The 27,847-nt window shown below is 36.6% G+C and overlaps 1 pseudogene; it reads right to left on the minus strand.

The window, feature by feature from the left end:
* Window positions 1-27,847, minus strand: part of LOC142353487 (voltage-gated delayed rectifier potassium channel KCNH1-like) — a 57,195-nt pseudogene that overhangs the window by 18,293 nt on the left and 11,055 nt on the right.

The following is a 27,847-nucleotide window of genomic DNA, read 5'->3' on the forward strand; positions in this document are numbered from 1 at the left end:
GAACAGGCCAAACTATGTTTGAACGACATCAAGGAATAGAACATTGGGTATGGACCAGACTTTAGTCTCGACGCAAACTTTTTTTGGGACTTGGGAACAAAAGGAAATAGTCTCTATCCTAGACCCAATCAAATGTGACCCCCCTCCCTACCTGTCTGTTCAAGTGTATGCATAGGTCTGCCCTCATGTCCTTGGGAGTGTAGTTGAGCACCTGTTCAGTGTCCACCCCCTTGCTAAGTGTCCACGTGGATATAACGTAATCCATCACTCTCTCCGACAAATCCTATACTTGTTCACGTGTTAAAACACTTCAGCCACTCAAAATTTGTAATTAATTTATGCAGTTAAATTGTATTTCTCGTGTCGAGGTGCCCTAGTAATCAAATTGCTTAAATGGTTTAAGATTTATGATTCAGGCGTTAAATTGTGGAATAACTGCGGTGAATTTAGTTGAATTATTACTTTTCATCGCAATTCACAGTAGTGCACAGCTTCTTACGAAACTTGTTTTTACTATAATTCGTTTTGCTATAACTTCTGGAGCAGTGGTTTCAGCTTTTCCGAAGAAAAGTTTCCATTTCTAAAGAAAGAATGCTACAAGGCTGATATTATTGATCGCTCGGTACCCTGGTTGACTTTTCTTGGGGTGTTCATATCCAACAACCATACATTACATGGTTAAATACAGGCCGTACATATAGATCCCTCAATGATCTTGATAAGACCAGCAAGTTTTCTGCAGATTCTTTAGCAGCAAATGGCACCATATTCGAACATTCATGTAACAAATTATTCTATTTAAATTATTTGTCGATGGATCTTAACGTTTTGATTTTTTTCTTATGAAATTACAATGAACAATCGACGGGCTTTGGGGATACTTTGGCATCACAAGGATCCAATAATGGGAAGCTATGGGACCTCATCCTGGGATCTTTTCAACCCTATCAATTAAAACATGACAACTGGTAGTAGAATAGTCCTCTATAACTCTTACTATAAAAACGCACTCATGTAAAAAACAGAATTTTGATAATATTGGCAGCCACTAATTTTTGCTATTCGGTACCGATTCTCCGATGTTAAACATCAAAATTAGGCTGTAGTGTTGTTTTTTAAACACTCCTTGGGTACACTGTAAATCTTCATGAAGTCCCGAATACTTTTCAAAGTATTCTGGTACCTTGTAGTTTGTGAACTCATCTGCTGGAATATAGTGGTGATGTTTCCGAATATCATCGCATAGAGTAATGCCCCGAAGAACATCAACACTATACAGAAGAGCTTCTCGTTGTCTGTGTTTCCTGCAATGTTGCCGAATCCAATTGTGGTCATGCTGCTGATTGTGAAGTAAAGTGAGGATACGTATCCGACGAAGATCTAGAGCAAAAAAGCGTTATTAGAGCAACTCTTAGCTCGTTATGCTGATTATATGCCAACACGATTATAGTGAGAGTAAAGTTTTCCACCTTTGTGGGTTGCGACCCCACAATCTCTTCGTTGATTGCAATCCTGTGCTCTCCACTGAGCCAACAGGTAAACACTGCGAGAGTCTTACTATGCTCTCTTATATTGAGCTATCATTTCAAGCTCCATCTTATGATCACAACTTACTTACTAGAGTGTATACTCTAACAAGCGTTATCAAATTTTTTGTTATCATCTTTTCACTTTTTCACGGCAGTCAAAAAGTTCTCTTGGTTTATCTTAGTAAGATGTTACCAAGATTTAGTCAAAATTTACCAAGAAAAGTTGGTGTTTCCGGTTCTTGAGAAGATATTACAAAGTTTGCAAAAAAATGTCAGGATCAACCATGTCTTATCAAGTTTCGATTCATTGGGATTTATTCTTGAGATTTATATACTTTTGACAATCTTTCAATTACTTTGTATTAACAGAAGTAATAAAACTCTCGATGAATTGTTTTTTCTCTTACTTTTTTGTTAAATTGCTTGTACAATGCCCAAGTTTGGGCTTTTGAGAGTCTCAAGACTGCAATCTACGATAACAAGATAAATTCGAGCGCTTAAGAAACTTTTGCATATGAAAAAAATGATTATGTGGCTTAGAAGTAGTTGACTCAATGCAAGAATGTGAAAATTCAAATTCAAGATCTTACGATCTTAACTGAACGTTACAAATGCTCTTCTCTTCTGTTGCAGCTCAATGCAACAATGAACTTCGCACCAAACTCCATTTCGTGTTTCAAGCCATAACTCACTTTTTCAAATGTGGAAGCCGAAGACGTGGCTAAACTCTGATTGGCTGACGAGGATGAAGTGGTACTGAACATGTCCCTCTGGAAAGTATCATCCATCATGTTTAGCCAGGAGTAGTCCAGGTGCAACTCGGACCTCCCCAGGGCAAAGTAACCCAAAGCAAACCAATGTGCAACCAGGATGAAGATCGACAAAAACATCAGCAGCTGACCACCTATTAATGAAAGAGAAAAGTGTAAACTATCATCATCTAATTTACAGATATTTATATTATTTAAGTAACCGATTTCCCAGTTAAAAACTGGATCAAAGAGAAATTAAAATCTAAATATGTGCACAAACTTCAAAATATTATTCGACTGTGAACAGAGAGAAAACAATCTTAACTAATTTGGCCTTTTCTCGATTCTTAATTAATTTTCTGAAGACCTAAAATACTGTTCAGTAAAATGAGAAGCTCTCATTAGAATGAAAATTGAATGCACTCGCTATCAATAGTTTCACTTGGACTTCCCTTGATCCAATCCAATAAAACTAAATAAGTAAAAAAGCACTAATGAACATAATATTTCAATGACTCTTAGTGGAAAATGTAAAAGCCCGCCTTCCTTAGTCAAAGGTTATCCTTTAACACCGTGCCAGATTCTGTCAAGGTTTTTGCAAGATAATGTATTAAGCTAGAAATTAAAGTACACACTTGCGACAATAATTTGATGCAACTTCGTTTGACGGGAATTGGAAACTTTTTTTATTGTGCTGGCTAAGAAGAATAATTTTCTTGCTTTCATCATTCATTCACACAACTGCTCAAATAAAAAACAAAAAGCATTTTATTGTGCTTTAGAAAACGTAAAGGGCTAAAAACAGTAACATCTGTTTTTCAATAAATCAACGAATAATGTATTTTTTTAAGAAAGACCGAATACGACGAGACGAAAAAGACCGAAAACAATGCTACATAGAGCAGTAATTCTCGCCTTAACTTTTCATCGCCCACACCCCATAAAAAATCTGAACACAAACACTCAGAAACACAAAAAAAAACGGTTACTTCACATATTAACCCAAAGACTAAATCCCTTCACTGATCGAGCTCACTATCAATCACATATTGTTCACTGCAAATGGCTCTTGACAAAAAAACAACGAAGAAGTTTGATTATATCTTTTTGCCTTTTTTGCTTTTAGGACTTTTAAGCATTGACCTCTCTCGATCCGTCCACTTAACCATGTTGCTCAATGAGGCTCAAAAACTTGCCCTTTGAAAAGCCTCTGAAACATACAAAGTTTGATCTTTTTGGAGGTCACGCGATACTATATATTAAATGCTTGACCATTTATATGGGATCATGTTTAATGAAAGGCGAAAAAGCATGTTTAAGTGGCCTCTGAAGACCATGTTTATGAGTTCTCGAAGAGCATGTTTTCTCTCGAGCAGGTTAAGAGGACAGATCGCAAGAGGTCAACCGGAAAAGTTGATCTCTCAAAAGGACTGAGTCAAAAAAAGAATGAAAAAGAGATGACTGAAAAACCCGATGCCAAAAAGTTTATGTGCCCAAAAAAAGGAATGCAAGGAAACAAAGAGACTGAAAAATAATTCAAAATTAGCAACAGATGCAAAAACAGGGACAAGTGTTCTGATGGGAAACGGCTCTTCAATAAGCACACATTTTTATTTTCCCTTCCCTTCTCTTTTTTAATAGCTGAGATAGTGAGAGTGGAGAGGAGCTATTATTAGTTTTCACTTGATTCTTCTTCGTTTTGGTCAACCAGTTGTTTGGGGCGACTTTATGAGTAGGTTTCGCGAAGTTGGTTTTTGACAGCTTAGGGAATTTTACGTTTTTCGCTCACAATTGAATGATTTATCGTTTGTTCGCTTTTCAGCAAATTTTTATGCTTTTTTATCCAGACGGATCTGGGTTTATAAAATACTTAACTGCTTCTGATTTCGCGGTTTTTTTGCAAGATCTAATTTGTGCTACCTGTAGTCGTTGAATACAAAAGCAGCTTTTTACTTTTGAAAGTGAGGTGAAATTTGCATTGGGTTTTTTTAAGGTTATTAATTGTTTATAGGAAGAGTTTCATAAATTATTTTAAGCTGCATGGAGAAGTTTATAGCTTACCGCTATTGCAGGTTGCAATTAGCCCCTTACTTCATTCCGCGGTTTTTTCTTTAGATTCCTGTCGGCTGTTTTTCATTGTCATCAGAACAGAACACATTAAACTTCTAATTATATACTGATTAAACAGTTTTGCTCAATATTTCTGCTTTTGCATTGCGCATCATTTCTTTGTTTTTGGGAAGAATTTTAAATTAATTCAGGATCGCATGCAAATAATCAGTTTTTGACAAATGCATCATTGAACTTAATATTGTAACGCACTTAAATGTTATACCAAATTTTGTGTAAGTTTTTAAATGAAATTTAATCAGCATAAATACCAAAAAATTCATCTTTTCATTGAAGGCTGATCTGTTATATTTTGATTTGAAAATATTTATAAGTTATTGCTGCCTCTTTTAGCTGATCTCAAATAACCTTCATTTAGAGTGACACACACCCATTTGACCTTATCTCTTTGAATTAAAGTAAATAAAAGTCAATTTCAAATTGAGGAAGTCATTTTTGAGAGTGAGGTAAGTCAAGTGTGACCAAACATTTAATCACGCGCATGAACAAAAGCTCGCTCCACTAAGAGCGAAAAATAACGTCACACATGCAATTCAGTTGAAATTGCATGAACGAATGAACAAAAAGTTGCTGTGACGTCATATGGTCGTAACAAAAATCATGACGACGAAATAAAAAAAACCAAGAGAAGGCCAATAATAGCCCCAGCTATCGCTGTGCGGCTATTAATAATCAACCTGCATATTCCATGTAGTGGTCAAGGGTCCTCAGCACCCGGAAGAGTCTGAGAAGTCTGACCAGTTTGAGGATGCGCAGTTTGGCGAGTATCTGGTTATCCCCTGGATGTGCCTGTCTGTATGCTATGTCTATCATCTCCAGAGGAGCAGAAGAGACAAAGTCAATCAGAAACCAACCTCTGAAATTGAACTCAATAGCAACTTATCCGGTGTGAAATTTTCACCTCGAAAAAGATGTAAGATTAGGGAGTAAATCTTGGAAATTTTTGTTTGCAGATACCCCGGAAAAATCGTAACTTCCCTAGTCGAGACAAGATGTTACTCTTGCGAGACCTTGCAAAATTGACATTCAAACCCGAATCGAATATTTAGGGGGTTTGTTTGTAATGGGGGATAGTTAGATGTAACAGTGGGGGTAATAGGGGGGGGGGGGGGGGGGGTAATAGAGTGGAAGGGGGGGGGGGGGTAATTCAATTTAGGAACAGGGGTTAAATTATAAATTGTATCAAAGACTGCTTTCAGACGCTCCTCCATATTTATTATAAAAAAAATAGTTCAATAATTAGCAGCTATATAAATTCTTTTCCAGACCAGGTTTATTTCTATATCTTATATTTATTCTCATATATCTGAGGTGAATAATGACCTCAAGTAGTTTCGTCTGATCATTTTCCCATTTGATACAACTTCCATTCCATTGTCCACATAAGTAGTCCTGAAGCTGATCACTATGTCCAGAATGAATGCAGTGTCCACACACAGATTAACCACCTACAAACGTTAGAAAGGAGACAAGCGTGGAATCTCTATGAGCGCATTATTGTTTTTAAATAATAGGCAGTCGTGAAGTCTACGTGAAGGTGTTTGTTAAGATCAGACAAAAAAGTTACTCAAGAGCCGTGAAGGAACAACGTATTGACTGGCGATTCGTCAATATCAGAATTATTTCCAAAAATTGCTCATTCGCAGAGCTAAGAAGACCACTTTTATGGCAATGTCATAGAGTAGATGAGAAAAAAATCAGCTGTAGGAGTCCTAGAAGCTTTCCCGCGATAGTTGTAAACAATTAAGTGGCCATCACTTATACAGGCACTAAAGAAAAAATTTTGTTGAATATTTTCATATTTTTGAATGCGTTCCCCTCGACCAAAAAAATTCTCATCCTGTCTGCCCTCCTTTTAGGTATTGTTCGCCACACTGTTTAACAATTTGTTAGCACAGTTTAGGAACAAAAATTCCATGAAAGTTTTCGGAATCCTCTTTCTTTTTTTAACTTTCAAAAGAATGCATTTTAATTTCTAACTGCTTGATGACCCCTGTTTAAAGACAACAGAGCTGAGAATTGCTTGGCAGTTATCAAAGCTTTCAGTGCTTCTAGGTTTTTCTTGTCTAAAATACAAATAAATCTGAGAAACCTGCCGGACTTGATACCCAAAAAATCAGTACTGAACCTCAATTTTTCAATTCTCAATTTCTACTCTGACGAGTTTTATGATCAAAATTATAGAATTTTCAAGGTAAAATACACACCATAAAACGATCTCTGAATTTACTCTAACGCATGATAAAAAGGAAGTCTGGAAATGCTCTGGGCATATATAACTGTATTCTGGGTAAATGATGCATTAATCCTTCACATTTTGAAAAGAACCGTTCACGTATTGACCTGGTTCTGAAACTTTGTGCCTTCGAACCATTTAGTTTAAAAAAACTTCTAAAAGGATATTTCGAGTTGAAAAAAATATATTATTAGCAAAATTACGTTAAAAATTTATCGAGTTTGATTGGTTCAAACATTCGAACATCCATTTCGACCTCGTAAAGGACTTGCTGATCCCGTAGCAGCCGATGTAATGGTTAGCAATTCAATTTAGTGCTGCAGCAATGTAACAATACGTGCAATGTTATGGGGGCGCACAACGTAGAAGGGGTGGGTTGCACAAACTGTATCAAAAACTAGATTGCCAAGGAGAAGCAGTAAATGTACACAATAATTGCAGGAGTAACTTTACAAAAATTGTTTTTGGCACCAGAGTATGAATCCCATGCTTTTCCTAGCTCTACTTTTTATCGTACGAACTGGGTTCCCCGGAGACATCTCATAGCATATCAGTAGCGAAAACTTTATTCAAATTGTATATAGTAAACCCAGTGCTGTATCTGTTTTCGTTAAGCAAAAACTAAGAAATTCATGCAAAACTTTTTTACAATCTGAAATAGAGACAAAAAGATCTTCAAAATTCAATCAAAATTGTTGTTTTTCTCTCAGGTTCTCGGCACTCGACCAATATTTACTGGTTTTGGTGGGTACTTTTTCTTATACTAAAGCGTTACTTGCTACGTTTAAACATTGTAAGTCATCGTAATGCTCAAAAAAAGTGTCAATCAAATCTTTTTTTCGAAATATTCAATTTTTTCAAGATTTTCCGATGAACATTATGCTAAACAAAAGAGATTCTAAGTCTATTTCCAGAAAAATTCTCAACCAGATTTATACTGCATATAACACGGTAGCAAGACATTCTTGGGACACACTGATACATATCTGGGCTGATGATATACAATTTGAACACAAAATTTTAGTGCTGATATGCAATGAGAATAGGGTCGGGGCTGTCAATGACACGATCTTGGATCACCCAACTATGTTTATCCAATGTCATTCTACAGATAAATTATCAGAGGGCCAAATTGACGTCAAGCGGTATAATTGAAAAAAGTAACATTGGAAAATGAACGCAGAAAATGGGAAATAAGGACGTTTGGTTGCAATTTAATCTATCGGAACACCCAAATCAATCAACTTAGCAACCAAAAAGTCAGTTGCATTGAAGGATATAAAAATGAACGTTTTTCTCGGATTAAAAATTCAAGGCTAATTCAAATGTGATTAAACTGTTGGCTACCCGAAAAAATAGGGAGCCAGTTACACAAAAGACAAGTTGAATAGGATAAATGCTTGCAAAAAAATTTTCTATAACTCGTCTTTGGTGAAAATGTATCGAATTTTTTTAACGAGCTGAACAATTTTATTTTGCTGAAGCTCATCGGCTAGCAACAATGATTTCATATTGAGCCAGACAAGTTTTTTTGTCGCAAAACTTTTGAACCTATCGGTAAACTATCTGAAGATATTGAAAAATGCGGAAAACTGCTGCTCAATAAAACTGTACTTTTTTACTGCAAATATTGAAAGTATTTACTGCAAATTTTGAGCTTTTTGAGGCTTCAAAACTAAATAAATTTCCTATCAAATTTTATGCTGATGTGACGTCTGATTAAATAGTTAGTGCCGTAGGAAGCCGACAAAAAGTGACTAATGAGATTATGTTATTATCTCATATGAAATTATCTCTTGAAATAGAAGAAAACAATTGAACCCTTAACCATATTGGATGCGTTGGTCTTTTTTCGAAAACACATGATTGTTAGCAGACAGATAAGTAGTAACATTTACACCACGGAGGATCGGGGGGGGGGGGGGGTTGTCCTCCCACCTTTTGCATTGGCAAGGACAAACCAACACTTTGCATGCGCTATGACAACCCAACCTTTTGCATGGGACAGGACAACCCAACCTTTTACATGCAGGGACAGCCGGAGTATTATCCAAACCTTTTCCCCTTCCATTTTCCGCTTTTGAAGGAATTATTCAGTTTATGCCGATTTATTATCCAATAATTTCCCCCTCCTTTGAGGGAATTATTTATTCTTATCAAAGAGTGAAACATTTAGACTTATCAGAAAGACTGGATATAAACTGTGAATTTACTGTAGAACCGAACCACGCAATTTGCTCAAATCCAGCAATTGAAATTTGGCTAAACAGCACAAACTTGGGTTGAGAAATTGAACCAAAACTTAACACAAAATCTATACAATCGAAAGGTTACAAATAACGATAAAAAGCGTTGTTTGAAACCAGTGTTAAGCACGGGTAGGTTAGAGTTTTTTAAAATGGGTTTTGAACCAAAATTGAGCCATTTTTAACAAAAAATTACAACAGTTAGCAAGAAATGAAGTTCAGAATACAAATATTCAAATCTTTTCAATTATTATAGGGAATATATATACAAATGGGGATATAATAGAGTAAGTTAGACAGTTTTAATTGAAAAATAAGACAAAACACAATTCCTAACAGTTACAGATGTAAAAATAAGGCTGAAAATTGCTATTTTTTATGTGCGCCGTCCGCTTTTACGCGGTGATATCGCTTCTTTCTCCGAATTGGTTATTTCGCTTCCGTCCTCAGATTCAACAGCTTTATAATCTAAGAATGGACAATTGAATGGAGATTCTTTGTCAATTACTGTTTCGAAATCGAAATTATCCTCACTATCCAAGTCCGATTCGTTTAATATTCCGTTGAATCCGGGATGAAGTTGCTCCCAACTTTCAAGGACGGGATCGGGTGGCTGCCAAGTTTCAGTGGAGGCAGGGAGCGTGCTGTCCGATTCATTATCAGTTTCCCGTTCTTGCCCAAACAGATCCTCAATTTCATCTTGCGTTGGTGCATACCACTCTGGATCACTTTAAAGATCAGTGGCTTCAATTGCGTCGGCATGACCGTACGGTAAAATTTTTATTCCGCCCTCAAGAATGAAACGCTTGTCATCGAAGGGACTCAGGGACAGTTTATTGATTGAAACAGTCTGTAAAACGTGACAGTCTGATACAATTCTGTTGTTCGGTGTTCGTAGTGTGGGAGACAAGAACAGAGCGTCTTTGTATTTCTGGTGCGTTAATTGTTCACGGGCAGCTCTGGTAGCACCTTTTGCAGAGATTTTTCGGGAATCTAAATGCAAAAAAGTTACGAGAAGTTTTATCAATTTGTCCTCAGAAATGTTTTACAAAGAAATCTTTATCAATGCTTGCTTCGCTTAAAGTTTAATGTGATGTATGTACGATAATGACTAACCATAATAACACCAAGTTATAAATGATCATAAATCTTTTTTACCTGTTGAAGTTATGAAATATAACTCCGGCTTCAGCGAAACAAACTCGTCGATGAGTTTTCCGGTGAATTCATCTTTCTATTTGAGAACGACGAGTTTGTTGTTGTGGTTGAAAAGTTGATGCTCCTTAGGGTAATTTGAAAAATCAAATTATATAACAAACTGTCTGTGTCAGCGTAAAGCAGGCGACAATCAAAATGCGGCTTCATTATATTATAGTGAAACCTATAAAGTTGCAATTTAGCTAATTCTAGAATTATCGCGCCAACAATTGTTGGCTTATCCCAATAGATTCTCTTTTTGACTCACAGGTTTTACTTCTTCTTTTTGACTCACAGGTTTTACCATAAGCGCTATTGTTTATAAGTTTGAACAAATCTTCTTCGAATTTGTTCCTCGCGGTCTGTCTTTTTTCCATGTTAAGTCTGATATATGGCTCCATCCAGGTTTCTAGCGAAAATTGGAGCACGCGATGTAGTCTTTCAACAATCAGACCAAGTTGTACATAAAGTTGAAGATTCCGGTAATGGAGCGTGTAACGCTTTTGGTTCGTAACGGTTTGTAGTAACTTGGGGACAGATGACCGCGGCATGTTGACACTGAATTTCAACTCTCTCTGGTAAGTGCTCAACCACTCATCAGGTACTATTTTCTTTGTTGGCGCGAGAGGGAAATCACATGTAGGTCTCGTATACTGTGTGGGTACGTCAAATCTACATCAAGGATGTAACCTACGGGAGAATCGGTTGGTTTATTGAGTACCTGCTCGAGAGGGACTTCCACCAGCAAAAAGTCACCAACGGTTAGATGTTTTGTTTTCATGACGCCACCATACAAGTTGTTGTCATCTACCATAAAACCAAAAGTTGACTCGAGCGCACTGTCATAATTTTCCATGTACTTGATGTTCGATTTGAAGTAACGTTCATCGTACACCGAGGCGGGACCTCCTCTAATCATGTTTTCAACAATTTCCAGATGTTCTGGCAAATTATATGAAATGCATCACCAGCGAGATTTGAGGCACTGTAGGTTTGAGGCACAGTCCAGTCCATATCTGTTCATACACAGTCTCCGAAATTCTTCAAGCACGCACGCACGCAGAAGTGTATCGCACTTCAGATATAAGTTATGATAGTCTTCAGGTTACAACATAGGAAAGTACCGAAAACAGTTTTTGCTTTTTGTAGTTCTTCCTCTGTAATTTGCAATTTTCCATTGTCTAAGCTGTTTTTCCAATTTTTGAGTGGAGGAAGTTCTGTTTCTGCAAACTTTGAGCGGCCAGTCATGTAGGAATAGGGATATATTTGTATCTCTTTAATCAAATTTAGAGCATCAGCTGACTGGTCACTATCGAACATTGAATCGAAAACTGCGAAAGCCGAAGGTGGTAGGTTAGCAGCTAACTTTTCTAAGGATGAAGTTTAAAACTTGAAAAAATCGATTAAGCGTAAATATTCGTAAATTTTTCTGACTTTTCCATCTCTCCCGTGACTGTTTTGATTAGGACACCAAACGTCATCGATATGTACCTCTCATCTGTAGATAGGATGACATTATTGTTGTTGATGGTTCAATTTCGCGAAGTGCCAAGCATACGTGGCGAATGTCATAGTTAGCGATGTTGTGACCAATTACGGGAGTCAAATTGATTCTGCGTCTTATCCAATTGCACTTTTCATATTGAAAACCAAGGAAATCCCCGCGGTGGTGGCAATGGTCCAACACAATAGTACTGGTCCAAATAAACTGGATATCGTCTCTTTGCATAGTATACTTCTCGCGCCATCTCATGTAGTTTTTTAATAAAGTTTGTCATGCAATTTTCGGAGCTATCAAGAACGAATTCTTTTGGTGTTGAAAATCCGTTCTCATTCAAAGTCAGAGCAAAACCGGAGGGTATGTGTTGTTCAATAACTTCAGTTGAAGATTCGTCCGGATTAGCTGGACAGGATGAGATTGGCATTAGAAACGACTCAAGGTCGAAGTAAATAGTGAATGGAGCAAACCATTGCGCCTTAAAACTTTTGAAACGGAAAGAATTTTTTATCATCGCCGGGCATCTTTATTGTTGCTGGTGCATGGTTTCGACATGCATCATCATGAACTTGATGTTGCTGTTCAGAGTGGGAAAAGGCAAAACAATTCCTGCAAAGACGCAAAGTTTAATGAGGTTTTTGATAAGAACATAATGATGTACATCTTCGTTAAACAGGACTAGAAGATCCATCGTTGATTCAATATTCTTCTTATTAGAAACGTACATAGGAAGGAGGTTTCCCTTTGAATATTGAAACACGATGACCTGCACGTCATTCATGATTTCGAACTGATGTACATCGTGGAAACCCATTGGCATAGAAAACTCGCCGCGGGGTTTGGTAGCCTCATGTTTCCTGTATGTAGCCGGGTTAGTCAATAGTGTTCTACTGTCTTGGGAAGGTTAAGCTAATCTTGGTCCGTGCAGTTCATGGTACCAAGCGGTCTAGCAGTAGTTGAAACATTCGAAACCATCATGGTTGCGTATAATCAATAAAAAGCGTTGATTAGCTGATTACGAAGACAGAGAGGCGGCTCCATAAAAGATGAACCACGTATTGGCTAAAACTTCTTAGCGAAATTTAAATCAACCCACAAAATTTTTTGAAGAATCCATTCACTTCCATTAGATGCGAATACGAGGAGGACAGTGAGCATCTTTTCCAACATGTGAAAAATCGTTTCGTCAAGCAATTGATGATAAACAGGTGTCATTTCAGAATTGGCGTCGATATCAATATCCGCTGCTTCTCCGTTGTCACGCGCTTCTTTATGAAGTCATAGTTTCGCGCTGAATTGAACTTTTTGTGGACCTTTGTTCAATGTTTACTTGTTCTATAATGTCATTGATTTCATTTCTCTGAGCAGTCATGAAATCGAGAAGGCCCACGGTGTTGATACTATATACAATACGATAAGACTGAAGACTCTTTTTAAAGGCCGACTCTGCGAGGGTACCTCGTTGTTGATGTTGTTGATGTTGTTGTTGTTGATGTCCCTGTTGATGCACAATTGGTTGACAACTCTCGAGTTGTCAAGAACAGGTAACACGTGTTGTTTTCTGATGTGTACGTTGAACAAGTTTTCGTCGTTGAAAGAAAGATTACAATAATGACAAAGGTTTGTAAATCTGTTATGGCAGTCAGAGAGGTGACTTTGAATTTCAGATATTTGACGGTGAGTAACTGGAGAAAGTGAGCAGCGGTATACGGGTTTACCTTTCTCGTCATTATGAACAATGCTTTTATGACGAGCACGGTTACTTTTGTTGCTGTAAACGTTGTCACAAATGTTACACTTTTCTGGCATTTTAAAGATAAATTTTAATAAACAGTTTAGCAATGCAAGAGTTCTCAAATATGGTTGATTTCAGTCTTAATTTACTGTTATGCTGCGCAAAGTTTGAATTTGAAATCGCGCAAATTTAAATTTGAAATTAACCAATCAAATTCAAGTAAATTTGAAAGTGCGCCAAAAACTCAATTCAAACTCAAAAATGACTATCACTCAGTCAAAGAAGAGACAGAAGTTAAACATCGAAAAAAATGGTTTAAAAAGCAAGCAGAATGAATGTACCTTCCTCTTTTTTGATTTTATTATACAATTAAAAATACCTTTGGTAAAATTTGAAAATTTCTAATTTGATAAAGTTCTTGTTTCATGTCTCGGAAGCATGCATGCTAAGAAGCACATTAAGGCATCTACACTATGGGTCCATATTAAGGTATATCATACAAGAAAACAAGACCTGGAATCAACAACACTATTAAAAAACATCAGTTGAAACTGCATCGAAAGCTGTGTAATTTCAAATGACTTTGACCTCTAAAAAAGGACTTTACCAGGTGTCCACGTGTTGATGAATATGACAGAGATCCGCAAGAGGATTTTTTTCTCGATGGAGTGCTCCTATATGAAACTTTTGTGTAAACAATTGAAAGATAACATCGCTTTTTTTAAAATTTTAAAAAATTTTTTAAGATAAAATCGCTTTTTTTGAAACTTATGTTTAGTAAGGGTAAAAAGGCCTCCTTCATGTTAAAAATTGCATTTTTTCACTTTTTGGGATTAAGTGGGATTAACTAAAATAACAAACGAAAAAAACAGTGATGCAGTAAGTTTTTAAACCTGGAGCGTCTGAAATCATTCATACAATTGTCCGTCGTAAGAGCCTATCCCCGTTCATTTGAGATATTTTTTTTTGCTTTTGGATCATTACAAAAAACATCGTTAATTTTGTAAAAATTACTGAAAAAAGACTGTATTTGATAGGAAGGTGGTACTTCTTACTGCCATCAACAGCATACTATTCATTGATACCATCGCTAAGTTACTCTGGTTTTCGAAGATCAGGAGTCTCGGCTGATATGAAGCAAAAAAAAATTTTTTCAGTTCAAGAAAGAACGGTGAAAATATATATGGAAAAAAATACAAAGTTGAAGGTTTTAAACTTTTGTTTAGTGAAAGCAGTAAATGAACAAATACTAGAACATTCTCACTAGAATGTCAGTGCTGGCAAAAGCTCTGTGTTTTGCCAAAAAACACCAGAGTGACAATTTCAGTTGTTAACAACTTTTTCTCGAATTTTTGTTTCCCCCTTAATATTCGAAATTTCTTTGCAAGATTTTGCTCCGAACACGACTTTTTCACTTCAAAATTAGTTGGAGCAAATAAGCTCTTTGGTTACTTGATTAAGTGTTGTTCTTTCACTTAACAATTAACATTTATTGTTTGCGTGAAAAATTTCATTTTTCGAAATATTTCAAAAAATTTCCTTTTAACAAAAAATATTCTTTGAACAAACCTTAAAAAATTAAATAGACAAGTCTAATAACTAAAGAGCGATAAAAATTTGCAAGATGGTTTAATGAACATGTTCAAACAAATTCAATTTCAACAAAGTGCGTTTATTTGTGTTCATGTGGGACATGATTGAACTTGTTCAATTCATTTTGAAAAGGTTGAGGATTTTTATTTTTTATTGTGAATTAAGTCTATATCAAAAATTGTACAAAGCCAACTGAACACAATTGAACGAATGAAAGATACACAACTGTTGAGCAATCTAAAGCACGCATATAATAATAGTTTCAGTGTTAGTTTTAAAAATCAAAGATATCCATCAGGTTGTTTTCTGGTCTTCGTTTTTTAGGAGCCACACAAACTTGCGGTGTCTCGCCGCTTTCTGGCGTTTCAAATAAGATTGAATTCGGTTGCTGTGGTGTATGAAAGCTTGTCCCGGATAGAATGCTCAAGTCAAAATCTTGATTTCCGTTGGAAAACTTTTGTTGATAACTTTTACTGATTTCCGCAAACAGGAATGGGCTAGGAGTCGGTGTAGCTGTAGGACTAGGGTCCATTTCAGGCGTCACTGGCTCACATGTGGGAGTTTGACTGGCCGGAGAATCGGGCGCACACTTGAGTCCCGACATATCTGCTAATTCGTCGCATGCCCGATAAACCCCGAGTTGATTTTCACAAAGTGGAACACACTCACAGTCGTAGCGATAGAATATCCTCCATACCCCGACAAACCCCGAGTTGATTTTCAAAAAGTGGAACGCACTCACAATCGTAGCGATAGAAAATCCTCCGCACTTCGACTGTCAAGGTGTCAATATCGTGATTTTCGAAAGCAGGTGTACTTTTGGGAGGCAGGAACCCACCCGAATTAATAATGCTGCTCTCAGAAGGCTCCGTTTCCTAACGTAGAGCTGCAGTTGCATTGATAAAGAGTTTTGGAATTAGACAATGCTGGTATACTGTCCAAACATAGCCAATTCTTTTCTGTTGAATCGAGACGACAAATTTTTCATACAATGTCTGATAAACAAAAGTTCGTTCTCGAGAAATTGCAGATTCGGAAAGAATTTTTACATACATTATAACAATCAAAATATAAGGGAACACTAGTTTCAAGTAGAGATTGAAATTACAACTGGTTAGCGAGAGGAACCAAAATGTTTCAAGTAGAGATTGAAATTACAACTGTTTAGCAAGAGGAACCAAAACAAATGAACGCAATAATTTTTGACGGGAAAATACGTAAAAGTTTTAACACACCGCTTATCTAGGATCACATTTGTTTTTAATTTCTACTTTAAGAATATATAACAACCAAGTTAACATAGGTTAACTCTGTATTGCATTTCTTATCTAGGTTAACATCTGTTTTGAGTTTTCCGTACAGAATTACTGCAGGTTCCCACTCAATTTATACTGAAATTTATTGTGTGCTTTTAGTAACGTCAGAATACACACCTAGGGTCACATCTGTTTTTAATTTTCGTTCTTGGGTTATAACGGATCACCAACCAAGATAACTTATGAGTTGCATAGGTGCATTTGCAGTTCTTATCTAGGTTAACATCTGCTTTGAAATTTTTGTATGCAAGTATTGCACGTTCACACTCGTATGAAATTCAACGTGTGCTTTTATTAACGTCACGCCTAGGGTCACATCTGTTTTTAATTTTCAGGTTTTGTGGTAGAACGGACCACCAACCATTTTTACACATTTCAGTAGGGAAACCATTTCTAAGGTCACATCTGAAATTAATTATACAATTCAAAGTGAACGCAACACACGAGTCAGCAGGATTCAATTAGACAAAATGACTACACTGATTTAATCCTAACTTGCTGCCGCCATTAGTTTGAAATTTTACTTATTAGAATATTTAAAATTGATAAAAACAAGTTGCACAATATGCCTTTCACTTTCACTAAAGATACAGGATTTGGAGATTGCTATTTTGATATTTCCAATACTGATAAGCGTTTAAAAAGGGCAACGCTGGAAACTTATGAAAGGACAGGAACGTATGATTTTCTGAAACTGTTTAAAAAGACAGCGGAAGAATACGAGTTTGAACAGAGAAATGCGTTAACTCTGCAAAAATTTGGGAACTTGGTCAACACGGCAGAGAAGATACTTGAGTCAGAAAAGTCAGCAAAAGTTTGTTCAACAAAACCGCCACCCAATAAAAGGCCTAAATTTCAACACGAGAGGAAGGATGGTGGAAGCAATGTATGAACGTTCTCCAAGTTATTTTAAACAATTTCAGAAACAATTTAGATTCAAAATTGTTGATCAAAAGCCTACAGACATTACCAGCTTGATTAATTATGCAATTTTTCCTCACTTTAAGTCTGAGTTTTGCCTAATAGCAAATAACCATTTTCACCTTCTAATTCATAGCTCAACTGATATTGGGTCTACAAAGCAAAACAAATCATTTGCTGTCCCCTGTCTTTTCACAACTTTCAAATACCTATTTTCAAATTCTTCAAAACTGGAAACGAATGGAGACGTATTTACAAAGTTGAAGTTAGCCGTTGACTTCAATGACAAAACAGGAGAACAAATGGACCCAGCTTCGGTTCACAACCGTCTGCCTATTTAAAACACAGCAAAGATGTTGACGACGACAAAAACGACAGAGAAAAAGACTACAGGAATTGCACAGAAGACAATCCACAATACCATCTCAACAGCAACCGGCCATGAACAAACTCAAACTGGCCAAATCTGTACAGAAACTTTAAAACGAGTTGAAAACATTTTAAGTGGTCCTCATTCTGGTGCTTTTTGTAAGGTTATGGACTTATTGGTGAGTGGTTATGGAAAACTACATATTGATTCTGAGTTACTCCTTGTTCGTCTTGTATTTGAAGACAAAAAAATTTAGAAAAAAAAATATTTTATTCGACAGATATTAAAACATCATATAAAGTGCAAAGCGAAGCAATTGAATATCATAATTTTTTACATTTTCTATTTCACTAAATATAACATGCGCAATATAAATACAAAAAAGTCCACACAGTTCTGAGTTTTCATTCTGAATTGTTTCATGTTCGAGAAATTGACATATTTGTGCATTACAGTCAGAGAGTCGGTGATATATGTCTCTATACGCAATAATCGATTGTCCCAAGCGGTTCGCAAAAATAATTTTATTGTTTCGATTACATAGGAGAAGCCAGTGTAAACCAGCGCTGTTCGAGGGCGAAGCATTCACGATGAGAAAACTATTTTTGCGGATTTTTTGCGGAAAGTTATTGGCAGCGAATACACCACGAAATTTGTATTTCAGTTTTCTACATTTTTGAATGAGGTCATTGATATCATCTTCGTCCATTAGTTGGTTAAAATGCGACGTTTTGAAACCCGGCGTGCAGAGTTCACGAAAATGGTGCTAGCTTTTTCACCAATAATGAATATTTTAAAATTGTTGGGCAAGGCAGCCAAAAATTTCAGCTCGATTCAAATTGAGCAATTTGTTAGCTCGGTATGAATAAAATCGTGAGAAGCTTGTTGAGTACTGGTCAAGTCAAAAACCATGATAAAATGGTTTGGGTAGTCTGTCAAACTTATACCATGACCATTGTCAATATAGGCTAAGTCTGATATTGTATTGAAGTAAAGACGCTTATCAGTATTTGTTGATACCAGACTATCTGCGACTGGCATTCCTTTTCAATAGATTTAAATCTGTTCCCAATCAAATTTTCGGAAATGAAATGGATTCTGTCTATTGTTACCTAGAAAAACTTCGTTTGTGTTCAGACATAAAACCAATCTTCGGATTGGTTCCCTGGCAAAAATGTCTTCTTGTTTCCAGCTGTGAAGACCAGTAGAAGCCAAAAATGTTTTTGTTAGGTTTTCAAGGTAAGGATAGGAAGCCGGGCTAGTAAGCAATGTTTTTTCAATGGACGACACAACGTCATCGTTCAAAGTCATCTTGCGCACATGCAAATTTGCCTCGACAATTTTCACTTTATAATACTTAGCAGCATCATCTGACATAATAACAAATTCATCAATTGATCTTCGAAAAGCAATCCGAAGAGTTACACCGCTCCTTAGATGCCTGTTACATGTGAAAAAGTCGAATGCAACCTTTCCGTAAAACGTGCATTCATTTGACTGTCTGACTAAATCTTTTATTCTATTTACTTCAGTAGTTGATAAGGTTCCGGTGTTTTCCTCATACGAGTAGCCTTGACAAGCAAACCAAGTGTTTTTTGCGTCTTTGTTGTGTGAAAACTCAGTCTCAATAAAACTTTTGTGAGCACAATTTCCATTTGCATTTGATATTGTCAGTCCGTTGGCTGACACTGTGCAGTCAGAGAAGAGTGAATGCAGCACATTATTGCAAAAGTATGGAGCATCAGTTTTAGTCACATCTGCAACAGCTGTACCATCATATTTAAAATTTGCATCGGACGACTGAACAATTTTACATTTGACTTCCAGGAATAGTTTTTGAAAATCAATAAAGTTATTTCTATCGCCAACGACTTCAAATTCCAACATTGGACCATTGGGGCTATACACAGGGCCCGGTTTTTGACAAAAACTACCATCAAATGTTACTGAGAGGGATAGTTTTTGAAACAGATCGAGGGAACTGTGAGTTACCACAGTTGGTAAAAAATTAGCGATCATATTTCACTTTTGCATAAAAATCTGATCGACTTCTTTTTGCAGCTCTTGACTTAGAAATGAATGAGGTTTTGCGCTTTTTTGTTAACTTATTTGAACGGCTTCCAGTTTGTTTCCTTGGTCGTTGTTGGAGTTGTCGCGCTCGTCTTCCTGTTTGTTTTTTGATGGTGTTTGAGACTATGTTTTTCAAGGCTTGTTTTGGTGACTTTTTTTGAGACTACATCTACAAATTTGGGAACACCCTGTTTTAAAAGCCCTCTCACGATACGTTTTGCAGTCGGTAGAATAAAGCAACGAGCCAGTGGTAAAGCAACGCGTCCTATTCCCGCAGCTAAAGCCCCAAATCCACTTCCCCTTTGTCTATAGTGTCCGGGGAAATGCGGCAATGAAGTTACCTGATTGGCATATTAGGACTCCATGCTAGTCAGAAAACTTTTTGAATTGTAAAGTTAAAATAACTTTACCTGTTCCCGAAAAAGGAACCAATTGTCCTGTCTCAGTGCGAAGCTCAATTGAAATTGATTGTATAGTGTTAGATAGGAGTTTTTATAGTCTAAATTTGAAAAAACAATTCGATGTGTTGTTTCAAGTTCGCATACGCTATCGTTTTTCAGACGTTGTTTTGAATCAATGACACGCAGTAACGAGTTTTTGCGTCACCCACGTACTGATACTCAATAATGTTTGTGTAAATGAATATTAGGTGCCTTCCCGCGCATAGATCAGCAGGGAATTCTCCAAAGTATGCTTTTGTCTCATCACTCTTCATTGATTTATTTGATGTAACTGTACCCATTTTCTAACCAATGTGTACACCGCGTCCATCTGGAATTCCTGTAAAGCCCTCAATGCTAGGTATTTCCTCACTAGGAAAAGTGATTCCTTCATATTTACCAAAAATTATTTCGTATTTTCCAGTACTCTTGATTTCTCGAAACGAAAAATTGGGTAGTCCAACTGTTCGCTTAATAGTACCAAGAAGTTGATTAACATTGTCAAAATTGCCAGTCATGAAGGAAATTTTTTCTCAATTGTAAGGCCGAGAAATAACATTAGCATCAAACGAAATTTTTTGTGAGTCTTCGTATCCCTTAAGACTGTATGCTATTAAATCTCCATTCACGACGTGCTCAATTTTTGTCGGAAAAATTATTTCACTAAGAACCACCCTCCAGTCACCAGAGAGTTGAATTTCATTATTGAAAAAATTGCGAAAAGATTACAGAGTGTTCGACCCAAGTATTTGCATAGAAGCTGATGAAATAACATGCACAGTGAACTCATCGTCAGAACGATTTCTACTCATTTTCTTCTTTCCGTTCACGAACAAGCTGCAATTCCGATTGACAAAATTTTCCTTCTATTTGTTCTTTGTGGCATCAATGAGGGAATATGATGGCGGAAACAATGTCGGAAAATCTGTTATCTCAAAAACTTCGCCAGTAAACGATTGTTTGTAGCCCTTTCTGAAAACTATGTCTTTTCTGACAATTCTAACAAAATCTCCAACAAAGAAGCGAAGTGTTTGAGAAACAGTTGTTTCAGCGCTCAAGGACACAAGCCGCGGTACGTCTTTTTTTGTAACTTTGTTCGTTGCAAATTTATTTATCCGGTAAACACGTGATTTTATTGTTTTCACAAAGTCGTCTAATTTGTCAATGTATGAATAAGTCCATTTTTCTTCAAGGTACCTATGGACGATATTTTTAGTGAACGAAAATTCTGTCCGGCAAAAACAGACTTTTTTCACTAAAAAGGCTATACAAATGAATTGCTCGTGAGATGCAGTCTTTTGAAAGCTACGAAAAAATCTGTTCCATCATCAACCCACACTTTCTCGGGCTGCTTATGTTTGATCAATTTTTTGAATGCATCAGCTGCTTCTGTTGCAAATTTTGTCTTCATTGGCTCTACTCTAAGGTATCGTGACAGACAATCAACTGCTACCATAAGGTATTTAACATCGCGATTGTTTTTTGCAAGGTTGTCAACATATGCTAAATCCAATGACCAAATTTCATTGATATCTTTCACAATCACTTTAAGTCTGGGAAATTGCATTCGAATCGAGTGGTATTTTGTGATGGACGGCTTAGTATCTAAATAAGACTTGACTTTATTTAATGACAGTTTGCTGTGTTTTTGTAATCGTTTTGAGCTTCCAAACGATGCATGACCTCTAGAGTTGTTCCAAATTTTTTTTCTCAGAAGACGAAACGAGACCACTTTTTCTTATTGGCCTTTTGTTGGTTTGTTGTTTCATTTTTTTCTTTTTCTGTTGTGGTTTGTTTTGAAGTACCGCGTCCTGTTTGCGGACTTTGTTGCGTTGGGAAAAATTTTTGTTCGCTCTCATAGCTTTCCAATATTTGCTTGGCGTAAGTGTTTGAGACGAGATCAGGCTCAAGTCGAAGAACTAACAAAATTCTTGAATAAGCTTCTTGATCAATTTTCATGGTTGGTTGTTGAAAATTATACAAAAAACATGAAACTTTTTTTGATTTGAATGAAGATTGAAGAATGAAATCAACTACTACTTCCATTTCCGCACGTTTGATTTTGTGACTTTCTTTTATTTTAGCGTTTTTCAAGATCGACTCAAATCATTCAACTGTTGGTTTTTTTGTTACAATTGGATCCATTCCACTGTCATCACTAGAAGCCTCCATTTTTTCCTCCTCTTCAAATCTGGTTGGATCTGTTTGGACCACTCTATCTGCTTTATCTACATCTCGTTCAATATTTGTTGGATCTGTTTGGATCACTTTATCCGTTTTTCCTACATCCTCTTCATTTATTAGCTTGTTTCGTTGCATGAGTGATAACTGAATAGCTTTGTTTTTATAATGTGGGTTTTCAATAATTTCGCTCTTTTGGGGTTGCTTCGTTATAAACATACGTTTTGGAATTAAAACGAACTCTTCTGTAGTCATTATGATTCCATCAAGTAGAAATAACACGAAGGACCAACCGTTTTTAACAGTTCTGATTCTCTACAATGAATTCTGCTCTTTTCCTTCAAACCCGTTTGTTTGGATAATATTTTTCGAAATGATTTTTCGTGAGTTTCAATTAGTTCTTTATTAATCGCAACATAACCGTTGACTACGTTGAGAAAACATTCGCAGAGAAATTGAATAAAGTTTTTAGAAGCTGTCTTTATCAGTTTTTTTTAAGTTGATGTCGCTTGACTGAAGCATTTGCCGCAGCATACATATTTCTCTGTTTCATTTGTTAATTTTGTTATTAAAGCTTTCGCAGACGGTAAGTAGAAAATTGATGGTCCTGGTTGCACAATGTTTTAGCAGTCTCGTAAAACGTCTGAGCAGTAAAGACGTCGTTGGGTCTAAATCAATTAATAAAAGACAAAAAGGTGGTTTGGCAGCTAGCTCGTAACTTTCTTTAAAAAATTGTGTGTTTTTGAGCTGTCGACCAATTAAACCAATTTGTTGAACGTCATGTGGTGATTTGAAAATAATGTGTGTGGTATTCAAATCGATTGTTCTCAACCACCTGCCTTGTTGGAATAAAATGTGCTTAACGTAAATAACACTTATATTTTTGTGACGACCTGCAGTCCCAAGTTTTCAAAACTCTTTATCGTTAAAAATTTCTTCTCATGAAACATCAAAAACAAGAAGACAGTCTTCTAACTCTGAAACAACTTCAAAACTTGAAAATTTTTTAAACTGTATATTCAATTTTCTCTATAAGGAACTAAAATTTGGTTGTTCGTGCTGATAAATAAAAATTGATTGAAATTTAGGTGAAAAAGTGTTATGAAGTAACATTTTAAAAATCAATCCGGTTTTTGCCACAACAAGATGGACCAGACACTGCCATAAAAAGTCAATCGCTTGTTGAAATAATTTTGTTCACAGCATTGGGTTTGGAAGTGCGTATCCAACTGTGCAAGAGAGGAGCGAACACCAAAATGTTGACTCCTCGCAATCCAATTGAAAAAACACCAACTTGATAAGAGATACTGTAATAAGAAAAACTATAATGAAAGTTTGAGTAAAATAAACAACTTCCGATCGTGGCACTCTTTAATTGCAAAATCTCCAAGATCTCCTTTCCTGTTGATTCTCATCAAAAACTAAGTCTCTTATGCCACCTCCGAATCTAACTGATCTGCAGTTGAACTCATTGTGAAAACGGTGTTTCGAAAATGAATTAACAAAACAATTAAATTCTCAAATCAACATGAATATTAGTTTTGTTAGTCAACTACGAAAAATTCATAAATTGTATAATGAGAGTTTTTGTCCTCTTTTTTGTAAGCAACTGTATAGTTGCTTTCATGCCATACTCCATCCCGTAATACGTAACTGAATCCACCCATCCTTGTTCAATAAGCTACCAAATTTCTTGAGGTAGATTTTCATCGTTCAGAGGCACTTGCACTGGAACTGACCACTTCGGCATAGGTAAAGGGGTTAGATTCATTCTTTGCATTTTCCCTTTCATAGACATGACACAGTTGAAAGTATTCTAAAAGTGAGAGATATTTTTTGAAGGATTCTGTTTCGGCTCCAGTGCAAACAACTTGATTTTTCCTCAATAGAGTTTGTCCCCGACTGTCAAATTTTTCCTCCTTGATTAGTGTAACAGTCAATTGATTTTCAGCCGCTAAGCAAATGCAAACGATCAAATTTGGAAACAAATTCATTTGGAGTACAGACGGTGCTGTCTTCTCCAATCGACGGTTGTTCATGGATCAGCCAGTAGAAGAACAATTGGGCCTTCTTCCTCGCACAATGTTTGTTTTTCTGTCGTTTTGGGCAGTTGTTGAATGCAAGTCACAAATTGGGGTCGCCCGATAGAAACTCAAATGTTCAATTTTGGGGCATAACAAATCCTCAAGGTTTGTAACTTTTCCCTGAAGAAGTTTTTGCAACGTATCAGTTTTCTCTACACCCTTCGCATAAAAATCTGATGGAGGAAATCGAAGCACTACACTCTGAAGAATTTGTTGTAGATAGCAACATGGTTAATCACCCTTCTCCCAATCCAAACCTTGAAGATATTTTGAAATCCACTGATAAGGTTTTTGTTCACTCAAAGCAAGAGAATTGAATGAGTGCGGAGGTGAGAATGAAATTAAAACCGTGTATTTGATGCAAGTTATGGCTAGTTCTTTCACAATAAAACCAGATTTTTTTGCTTCGAAAGCCTTCAAAGTCAAGAACAACCACTCTTGCAGTCAACATTCCAATCGATTGAATAGACGGTTTTTGAAAGTCTTTAAGTATAAAGAAAAAGCAATACCAATCACATGACCCACATATTCATTTGCGACTGGACAGGGTAAAACGTATGAATAACCGGGTCCCTTTTCACTGTACTCATAAACAAAACCACAAGCGTCGTGAAGTATAGCATGCAAACGCAAAACTTTAAAATTTTTGAAATAAACGTCTAACGAAGAATTGTCAATCCCAATCAATCCACCATACGGTCTCAATTTCAATGCAATTTCCAAATCGAGGTCAGGATCCAAATACAAACAAGTTATTAAAAAGTACAAAAATCTTTCACCGTATTGTGAATATTCTTTTTTCAGTTTCTTGTATATCTCATGAATTCTATCCAAATCCACCGTAGCTATTGTTGTCAATGCGCACTATTTCAGAAATGGTAATTTCTAACCCAATCCGCTTATTGACAAACCCCCCTCCCCCCGATCCTCCATGGTGTAAATGTTACTACTTAGATAAAACACTCAAATTTTTTTAAATAGTTATTGAAAACGTTCTGGCATTTTAATTAAATTAAAGCAACAGTTGGAACTTAAAATTTCAATAAAGACTGAATAATAATTTTTTAGACAATTAGATTAATTTTGATCGACCGAGGTCCAAATTTCTTGACGGCTTAAATTATTTTCTATAATAAGTATGTCACGGCATCAACACTTACGCTAAGTGTGTTCATTCCCATAAACACAATTAATTGGAATAAATATACCTCACTGAATCCGTTGTGGTCAGAGTCTGGATCAGTAGATCCAAATACCAGTTCGAAAGGGGCAGAAAGAGCAGTGTAGACTGTGAGTAGAAATATAGTCCAGTTCCAAGTCTGCTTGAAACTACTCGTGTGTAGAATCGTATACGGAGGAACCTGAAATCAGTACGCTTGTGATCATAAAAAACAAAGAATCAATTTCAAACATTTTCTTTCACTTTATAGCCACAGTCAAGGTATGGTGATTATCTTGCATGATCTTGCAATATTCTGGCTTAAAATGGCTATCTTGCAAGATCCTGTAAGACGTATCTCAACAATACAAAGTCGAATGGGTAGCCAAATTTGAAATTTTCAGTAAATTGTACAATGAGAGTGAAAACAATCGGCCGAAAAATATAAAATTTACTGATAAATTTACATTCAATTTTCAATAGTGGCTCATTCACAAAAATTGGGAGAACTATGACCCGACTATGTTACCTAGGTTAGTATCGACCTGTACGTGTCGTGTAAAAACAATACCGATTGTAGTTAATTAAATCACATGAAGAATTGGATTAAAAAAGAGTGTAATATGCTAATTCAAGCCAGAGCGCCTCCGAACGACACCAGAAAGCCTCATCTTTTCAGTGTGTTATTTCCATTATTCAGCCAACTTTGGTCAGGTTGACCATAGCCTGACCAAAGTTGGCTGCAATGATGGTACCACGCGAAAGTTTCAGACGCAAAAAAAGTGGCCATAGTCACCCAAAAAAAGAGCAATGCTGCTCATTAAAAGATCAGTCTGAAATGTGGGGAATAATAAGAAAAAGGTCAGCGGAGAGCAGGCTACTGTAGGCCTATTGCTGTTCCGCTGCGATTACGCAGGAACCATATTATTATTAATTATTATTATGTGCGACTGCATTGAACAAGATTGTGCTATGATTAACAAATAAAATCATCTATTGGGACGCATTTGGAGCCTGCAGCCCACATAAACGGATTTTCAATGGAAACAGATATGTTCCAGTCGTGCAATATTCGACCAGCGGAATTATGACGTTTGAACTTGGTTTTCAGATCCCCAGTTCATTAGGTGAGATAACAACGTTCGTACTATACCTGTGGTTTTTCCCTCATATATCTGGGAAGCAGCGCATTGTTCTCCCCGCCTCCATTGACATATTCCCCTGTCATCCCGTTGCTCCCTGACTGGCATCCAACACCTCCCCCTCCCGCCCCAGATGGCGGCAGCTCAGCATTGGTGGGGTGGATCACGTTGTGCTTCTCACCCACAGCTTTTCTGGCTGCGCTCACTGATTTAGCCAGTCGGGCAAATTTTCCCATTCCTGAAAGTTGAGGGCACCCAGGTGGATATTCTTGTTTATGATGAGACAATAAAAAACGCTTATTTAAAAACTCTTTGCGCTTTCTGATTGGCTGAGGATATGAACATTAACATTAATAATATACTCAGAAATTGAGTCAAGACGAGAGACAAAATATGCATCATCTAGAGGAAAATGATTTCACGGTCGGTTGTGATAGATTCATATCAAGTCCCACGGACGGCTGGTGCATGACCATGCAGTAAAACATAGCAGATAGAAATAGGCTATGGCGAATTTAGGATAGTTGAACATACAAAGTAGCAATATTTTACGATTTTCTACCATCACATTAATTGAAAATTCTATATTTAGTACGTCTTTTTGCAGCGACGCCACCTCTTTTTAGTGATCTTGGAATGATGGTATTTCAGTATAACCTATAATGTTTTTCCTTTTTTTCATTTTGGCCTCTGTAAATATAGTTGCGGGGTTTGAAAATCCAGCAAAAGTCCTGAGCAAATATTCTGAGTGTTATATGAGTCGAGCTAGTCTAATCATGCAAAAAACTTAGTCATTGTCATTGATCCCCCCACTCGCCGCAAGTTCGTTTATTGTCCAAAACTATAAATTATGGAATGTCCAGAAAATATGTCCAACCTTTGACAGACTTGACGTGGTTGACCTGGTCAGTTCTGTTCCTCCTGTTTCGGGATAGAGTCTTCACCCAGCAGAGGTGGAAAGCGACAGAGTCTGTCTCGTCGTAGATCGGACTGACACAGAAGTTCACCCAGAGAGTATTAAGTGACAGTCTGCACTGGCATCTCTATAGACTCACGACATTGTGCGTTGAACAAGATCTCCAATCTATATACAAAATAAAATAGGAGACAGGAATGGCTTGAAAATAGACAAAACATACCCGGCACATTGCCGGAAAATAGCCGCCGTTGATTCCCATAAATCTATTGGGATTGAAAGAAAAGAAAATAGCAACAAAAATTGATTTTTGTATAAGAACATTTTAAAGT

The sequence above is a fragment of the Convolutriloba macropyga genome, chromosome 14 (genome assembly GCF_964194025.1).
Source record: "Convolutriloba macropyga chromosome 14, txConMacr16.3, whole genome shotgun sequence".
NCBI classification, from domain to species: domain Eukaryota; kingdom Metazoa; phylum Xenacoelomorpha; order Acoela; family Convolutidae; genus Convolutriloba; species Convolutriloba macropyga.